The sequence below is a fragment of the Serinus canaria genome, chromosome 3 (assembly GCF_022539315.1).
Source record: "Serinus canaria isolate serCan28SL12 chromosome 3, serCan2020, whole genome shotgun sequence".
NCBI classification, from domain to species: Eukaryota; Metazoa; Chordata; class Aves; order Passeriformes; family Fringillidae; genus Serinus; species Serinus canaria.
The window spans coordinates 58,756,213-58,764,071 of NC_066316.1; positions in this window are offsets into that span (position 1 = coordinate 58,756,213).

Below are 7,859 nucleotides of genomic sequence, written 5' to 3' on the forward strand. Positions count from 1 at the left end.
GCTCCAGATGTGGGTCATTCCTCCTTTCTGTAATAGATCTGTGAGGGTTAAGTAGCATCAAGACTTGCAGAGTATGCCTAAGTTTAAAATTACTACAAGTATCTCATTCTCCATAATTTTTAAAGTTTTTTTACTATATACAGTTATATACAGTTATGTATGTTGACATTAGGCTTAGTCTTTCAGTTCTAATGAGATGGTGGGTTTGATTTCCTAGGGCTTCAGGAGTCTATATCAGATTTATTTTAACTGTCAGTGTACTCAGAAAGGAGTAGACTTTGCATAGTTTACGACAAAAATCCATATTTTCTAAAAAATAGCTACAGTGAAATAAGAATTTCATTTGGAAGTGATCTTGATCCCTGTTGAAATGTTGTTGCTCTGCTTCCTATTTCAGTTGAGTAGCAAGAACAAGCTGTCAGTACAACTTCCCATTAAAAATAATTGCCAGCATGCACATTACTGCTGGTCTGTAGTGCTGCTGCAGCTCACAGCGTGCTGAGGGTCGCTGCAGGGCTGCTCCCACGTGCCTCTTGTCATCTAATGAGGTTCCATAGGTGCAGTCTTGAGAATTTCTACCCTAATGTTTCACTTGGTCACATAGGAAAGAGAAAGGCAGCAGAAACTGTGATAACTAAGCCCTTGAGCCTACATGAAAAAAAAATCTCCTTTATTCCATTAATGTGGCATCTCAAACAGCTGTCCAGCTGAGCAGATGACTTTATTATAAGGTCAAGGATTTTGGCATGTGAAAGTTCTGCTTGTGCAATAATTTTAAAACTCTCATAAAAACTGACATAGTCAAATTGTTTAGGTTTTGGTATTTGTCAGTCAATGTGGCTTTAATAAATAGCATAAGTGGCAGTCAGACCCTCTTTCTTTTTTTTCCTCATAAAAATGAAGATACTGCAATCATGTGTGTATGTTCAAATATTTTCTTTTTCCATTTCCAGTCACACTGGCAAGAAAGTAAATGCTTTTTCTCAACAAACAACAAAAAAAAGAGAAATTAAAAGTTTACAGATTTGGGTTTTTTTTTTTAGAAATAAAATTTCATTTTTTATTTCCTTGTTTTTGCATGTAGAAAGATTTTTTTTAATTAATTTTAATTAAATAGAAAACTTTCTTGTCCAAAGTGTTACACACTCAGAAATTTGAATAGCACATATTGTATAATGATGATTCAATGACAACTTTCTATAACTACATTGCAGACAAAAAGGTATCTTTCTTTTCCATAGAAAGAAAAGATATTCTGTGGCTGGAGCTAACTTCTGAGTTGTTCATTCATTAACCATTAACTATTCTTTAACACTTACTCTTCTGTGTACAAATATTCATAAAACAGCATAAATTTTGTAATTTCTTTCTGTGACAATACAAATAGTCAAGATACTTCAGGCTAGGCATGGAAAATAATTAACCAGCATGGAAAATAATTAACCTAACTGTGAGAAGTAAGCTTGTTTCAGCCAACTGACAAGATGTCAAAGCGCTCTATACAAGAGAGTCTGGAAAACTAAAAAGGACTAAGTTTTGGCTCTGAGTATGTCAAATATATCTGAATAAATCTATTGAATGCTGGGGGAAGAGGTAAAAAATTCCCAATATTAAACCTTCAAAATCTACATCTGCTTGGTCTCTTTGGGGTGAAGTCGTTAAATAGCAGTCAATACCATTTTAACAAATCTGTGACAAAAGACATCATTGTGCAACAAATTAATAGCAGAGATTACTGAAGTTGCAAATCCAAATTCCAGAAATTGTCTGCAGCCATTTCAAAAGAGACTGAGGAAGCTTTTGAGGAAGCGAGGGCAGCTGCCAGCTCCAGCAGTAGCTGAATCAAGCTGTCCAACCAAATGTCAAGGGAGAATAGCAGTAACACCAGTTTCATGTTTGCAGGCCTTGTCTGTGAAGGGAGTCATCAGAGATTATCAATTTTAATTTGCTGTTCAGCTTTTAGTTGCTGCAGCAAAGATGTAAAAACGTAAATGATGTACTAGGAGAATTAGGTAAACACAGGAAGTTTTCCATGCTGCTGCATGTCACAGCTTGTGATGTTTCCTCCTTGCATTTTTTCACCTTGACAAAATCTCCACCAAACATCTGGTTTTGGAAAGACCTGAGCAAACACCAAGTTCTCTCATCTAGCCCCTGTGTGTGAGGTGGCTGTGGTTAGTGACAGGGGGTTGTAAATTGCACCATTACATGATTGGACTATCCACTTGCACCAGCTGGAGTGGGGAGGCCCTTGCTGCTCTCACAGCAGGGGGACAGACTGAGCTTGCAGGCAGAGGAACATCATCTTGTGAGGTTGCCAGTGATAATCAGCTCCTGGCTGGCTGAGTCTTGGCCCTTGCATTGCAATAGAAACCAGTGGTTGGTGGTTGTGGCAAGTATTTCCTGTTGCATTGCCTCTAATCCGCAGCAAAATTCCTGTAACCATGAAGAAGACCAGGAGCCCTAGGAAAGTCTGAAGCTGCTTGTCGAAAACCATTGCTGCTCAGTGTTACACTGGACTCTACCTTATTGAGCTAATTGAGGAGCTAATTGAAGCTGTTTCTCAGCTCCTGCTCTAAGGACTTCTCTGGCATTGTTGTATGAGTGTTGCATTGTAAACTAGACAGGAAGTCATTGAAAAATTAGCAATTATGGTAGTTTCTGAAGTCATTGAAAAATTAGCAATTATGGTAGTTTCTGAAATATCCTTATGGGTAGTTTTATTTAGCCTTCGAAAAATAAAGAAAATATAAAAATGCAAGAAGTCCATGGTGAAAGGAACACACGAAACTGGAGGTATATCTCAAAACTCTTTTGTTACTTCTGGGAGTAATGCCTAAGATGAGGTCAGAAATCCCATAGCATTTATGGGCACATCAAACTGTGTGGATCGAACAGTTTGCATCAAGGGATGGCACATAACCAAGCAGAGATTCAAGACACAAGGGAAAGGTAGAGTTTCAAGGCACATGTTGCAAGTCTCAGATTCTGAGCTTAGCTTAAAGATGCCTCTTTGTCAGGAAAAATTAATTAGTTCTTTATAACTACTTGCTTCAAAGTCTTTTAATTTTACTCCCCAGCATGCCCATTTTAATAAGTGCAGAAAGAAAATCATTTTTGCAAATAATTACTCATTCTTTGGTTGTTTTGCTGGTCTCCAAAAAAAAAAAAATACTCTCTAGATAATAAACTGATAACTTAATGTTTCCTGTATAATTGAAAAATGGCATAATTGTTCCTCCTTTCAGTCTTAGTTTGGCATATATTACTGGAAATTTAATAACTGTTAACACAACCATTTTTAGATAGCTGGCAACAGTAGAAGAAAAATATGAAAAGTCCTTTAGCAATAAGAAATAATTGCTTGACAGTGATTTCCTGTCTCTCTAAGCTAAATAAAAATGCCTTAATTTGATTTTAGAAAAAATACCTATTCTCCCTTAAACTATAAAATCCAGATATGATGACAACATATTGGCAGGATTTGTTGAGAAGCAAAATACGAGATGCTTGCATACTTTAATGCTAACCAAGCAGACATTCTTTATGCTCTTCTCAGCATAATCTCTCTAGCAAACACAATTTCAATACCTAATCTGTCAACCATATCTAAGTGGTTTGCACAATCAAGCCGGTTATCAGGAAGAATACTTTAGTACCTATGGTGGAAAAATTGCAGGATGTTCCCAAAAAAAAAAAAAAAAAAGGGGGGGGGAGGGGGGGAGGAAGAAAGGAAGAATATAATATTAGAGTTAACACCTGAGTGGTTTCTTGAAGACCTGAAAGATTAATGCAGTGGTGCTTGCAGTAATATTAAAAGCAGCGCTTATCAATCTGGGAGGAGTCCAGAGCAAAGCAATAGTGTAGGTACTGCAACATCCACTGCAGCTAGAGGGTGATTTAAAGAAGGTTAAATGTTCTTTCACAAGTTAAATGTTGTTTTACAATTTAAGCTAGATATCCCCTTACCTCTCCTTGATTTTTGACATCATGATGTGAACAAGATTCAACACAAACCAGAATGGGAAGAAAAAAGGCTTTTAAAATAGATAGTCAGTTGAGGGCAGAGGTTTGAAAAAAATGTGTAAGGATTTTAGCAATGGGCATCCAGCAGCTTCATACAAACTTATACTCTAATTCATATAACAGTTTTGAAATCCACATTTATTTAATCCCTAGAAGTACAACAACTGCTCTATTAAATTAGGGTAGACATTGGCCAAAGACCTGCAGCTGAGAAGATTTTTGAGCCAGAGGGAAGATCTCCTGCTACATATTGTTTAAGATAATTTTTCATCATGTCTAACAACTTCTTGAACACATACATATTTTAGGATCTACCCCATCCTGTAGTATAAAATTTTTGCGTACTAACTTCTGGTGAAGAAATACCTCCTTAAATTTTAGTATATTGTTGTCACCATGTAAAACATGTAGATCAATGTAATTTGAGGAAGTTCTATGTCCTGTATAGTAGCTTTGCCATTCAGATGCTGCATGTCTCCTTTTCAACAGCTTCCAGGCATTGGCATTCACTACCTTTTTACTGGAAACAAGTGCATGGAATGCCAAGTTTCTATTTCACTGCTGGAACACAACCTATTTTATATGAACCTACTAAAATGTCATCAAAACAAGATTCTGGAAGAAATCTTTAATTCTAAAAAATACCTGGAATAATGCTTTAAGTCAGGCTGAACTGAATTAGCATGGGGAGAAAAAAAAAGTGTTTTTCACAATGCAAGTTGTTTCTTCCGGTGTTTTAATAAACAACAAATGATCCAGGAACTTGTTGCACATTTTAGGAAACATCTGGAATTTTCAAATACGGTATTACTCAATACACAAAAACTAAATACTGCATGCAGGGATAATAAGAGAAAAAACATGCCTTCTTAACAAAAAAAAGAAGGTATAAAATGGGAATTTAACATTACTAACATCGATATTAACATTATTAACATTAATGTTACACTTGAAAAGTGTAATGCTAAGGCCAGCTGGAAAATTCAAGAGATAAAACTCAAAGATCTCGAAGAGGGAGGGAGGAGTGGATGGACAGAGGGGAGTACCTGGATGGAAAGAAAGGGGGAAGTTTTATCTTTGTTTTTTAGTGTTTTAATCCATCTGAATTTTAGTGCATTGTGTGCAAGCATTTTAACAGATGATCCAACAAAACACCTAAGTAAAAAATGTTGATGTTTTGATCAAATTTTCTCTCTGTAAAAAGGACATCTGTAAAGTAATTTGAATAGTTGTGGTGTTTCTGTTCTTCAGAGCTGTGACAGCAATGAATACTCCATGTTTCTGAAGATTTGACCATCACAGCCTTTGCTGGACATCTGGTTTTGCAATCCTGAGCAATCCTCTGCACAAACACTTTTGAAAGCTTAAACACTGTTTAACAATAACATCTGTAGATAAATTTTAAATAAAGCACGAATTCTAGAGCTAATAATCTCTGAGAAAGCTGATTAGAATCATGTTTTCTCAGGGAGACTAATTTTTCCAATGGAATTATCTAACATTCAAGTCTTACATGTTGTTAACTGTCAGAAATAAATGTTTATCCTTGGACTTCCAAGTCAGCCTGAGCTGCTCACTGGCACACACCTCTTGCTCACCCCTTCTGCTTCTGTGCTTCTTCTGACTTGATGCACACGCAGAAAAATCCACCAAGCAAGTGAACATGGTCTTGTGACAGCAAATGTTCACACTCCCATCTCCAAAAAGTATGAGTGGGTGTGACCAGCATCTGAGCTCAAAGTACTGAGCAGTACTCCCCCAAACCTGCAGTCTTTAACTCTGCTTTGTCACCCAGCTAACCTGTGCTGCTTCCTCTTGGGATCTCATGACAATAAAATACTCAGGGAAATTCCAGGAGAATATTTTAGTATTATTCTTTTGGGCTCCATTATTTGCTCCTTCTGTGTTTACAAAAGAAGATACTAGAAATATTTATAAAAGTACAAAAGGATGAAAAATTGTTTCTGGCAAAGCTGCTACAGAGGCATGAAATGAAACCATTTTCTGGGACATGTCTCAGGCAAGAAACCCACCGAGGGAAACTATCCATGCTCAAATAAATATTTTTTGAGAATCTGTGTGAAGTCCCTAGCAGAGTGCCTGCTGCTGAAACCCTGCCACTTTCTGGCCTGGGCATATTATGCCTGAACCATGCATCATTAAAAGACTGTGTAGAGATTCACTGGAGCTGGGTGTCAGAAAGTACAGCTATTTCTGACTCTGGAGAAACCAGGAAGTGCATTCTTCTAAGTTTGATATAAGGTCTATGCAAAGTATCCCAGACATGATCTTCAGAAGGTGAGAAGTTCACAAGGGGTAGGGCATTCCTTAAGATGAAGTAAAAATGTGCTTTAACTGAGAGTGAGAAGTCATTGCTCATATTCTTCTTGTCATTGAAACTCAACCCATTGCTCTGCTTTCAGAGCAGAATTTGAGTCTGTTTTTAAGAGTCACAAAGAGAACTGAAGTCTACAGGTGATGCTGACAGACCTCATCTAGGGAACTTGTGCTAAACCAGTCCTGAAGGAACATAGAGTCAATACTGACAGCACAATTAGTATAAAGGAATACTAAGTTTTATTTAGTATAAAGGAATACTAAAAACATAAGCCTTCCAGTCTCTACTATTCTTCTTTCATACCTTCCTGTAGCCCATAGGTGAAGCGGGAGGCAATACTCCTGCATCTATTCAGAATGCAGAATAACAAAAACCAGGTTATTAATAAACACAGCAGCCAGTCCTCTGCTGACCTGAAGACAGCAGTAGCTATTTCAGGCAGCAGGCTCTTGAGCCCATTCACTACTCAATTCACTCTTTCTTTTAGCTTAATTTGCAAATGAATCTTCTGAGAACTGGAGTTAAGCATCTCTTATAAAGATCCTAAATCTTTTATGTGAAGTGTGTTAACAAACTTTTTATGCAGATGTCTACATTAAACTAAATCAGTAATTCCCCTATGTGAACATGCCACAGCCAGATTATCTTGAGATGTCAGAGAAAAATTTGCTAGTTTAATATTTACTTCCCTTGGTGAAACTTGTTTGTCCCCAGTTTCTCAGTAGTCCATCACTTATGAGACAGCAAATCTTGGCTAAGCATCACTCACTCTAGGATATGCACTGTAGGTAATGCAGACATAGTGTTGCCTTCTCAAATGAGTTCTTCCTGCTAGGACTTAGAAGCTGGGAAAAAAGAAAAATATCTCAAAAGGCAGATGTATGAAATTTACCTGAAAAACAATTCCTCCAGAGCAAAGCTTAAAAGCAAATTTTTTTAAAGTTTACTCTTCATGTTTTTGTGAGAAGATATGAAGTAAAAAATCCAAACTGATTTTATCATCAGCTTTTGTAGGGTTTCTTAAGACTGTCAGTGTTTAAAAATTAACATGTTCAACCAAACCAAACTATGTATTTGACTTTAGGGAGGTTGAATTGACTCAACCAGGATGTTAGTGGTGTCTAAAAGTCATTTTATCCTCATCCCAGAAAGAAACATGGTATGTTTTTAGTTAGTGTTTATTTTTATCTGGGGTTCCTTTTTCATGGAAAGTTCCAAGAGCTCTACATACCAGATATGCTAAAACCATAGTTTACAAGTTCTTGGTATATAAGTTTGTCTTGGAAGAATTGCTTGGTTTTGGAAGGAATCTTTCTGTAACTCTTTCAGGGTGTTAACCAACTGTGGGGTTGTTGACCTCAGTTACCCTCAGAGTTACTCTTATCTTCTAAACTGCAGAATAATTTGTAGAGGAAGCATACCAACAGTGGTCACTGCTGGCATTTTGAACATGGCCCATCATTTTGCTAAGGCATTTCCCTGCTAGATACCCCAT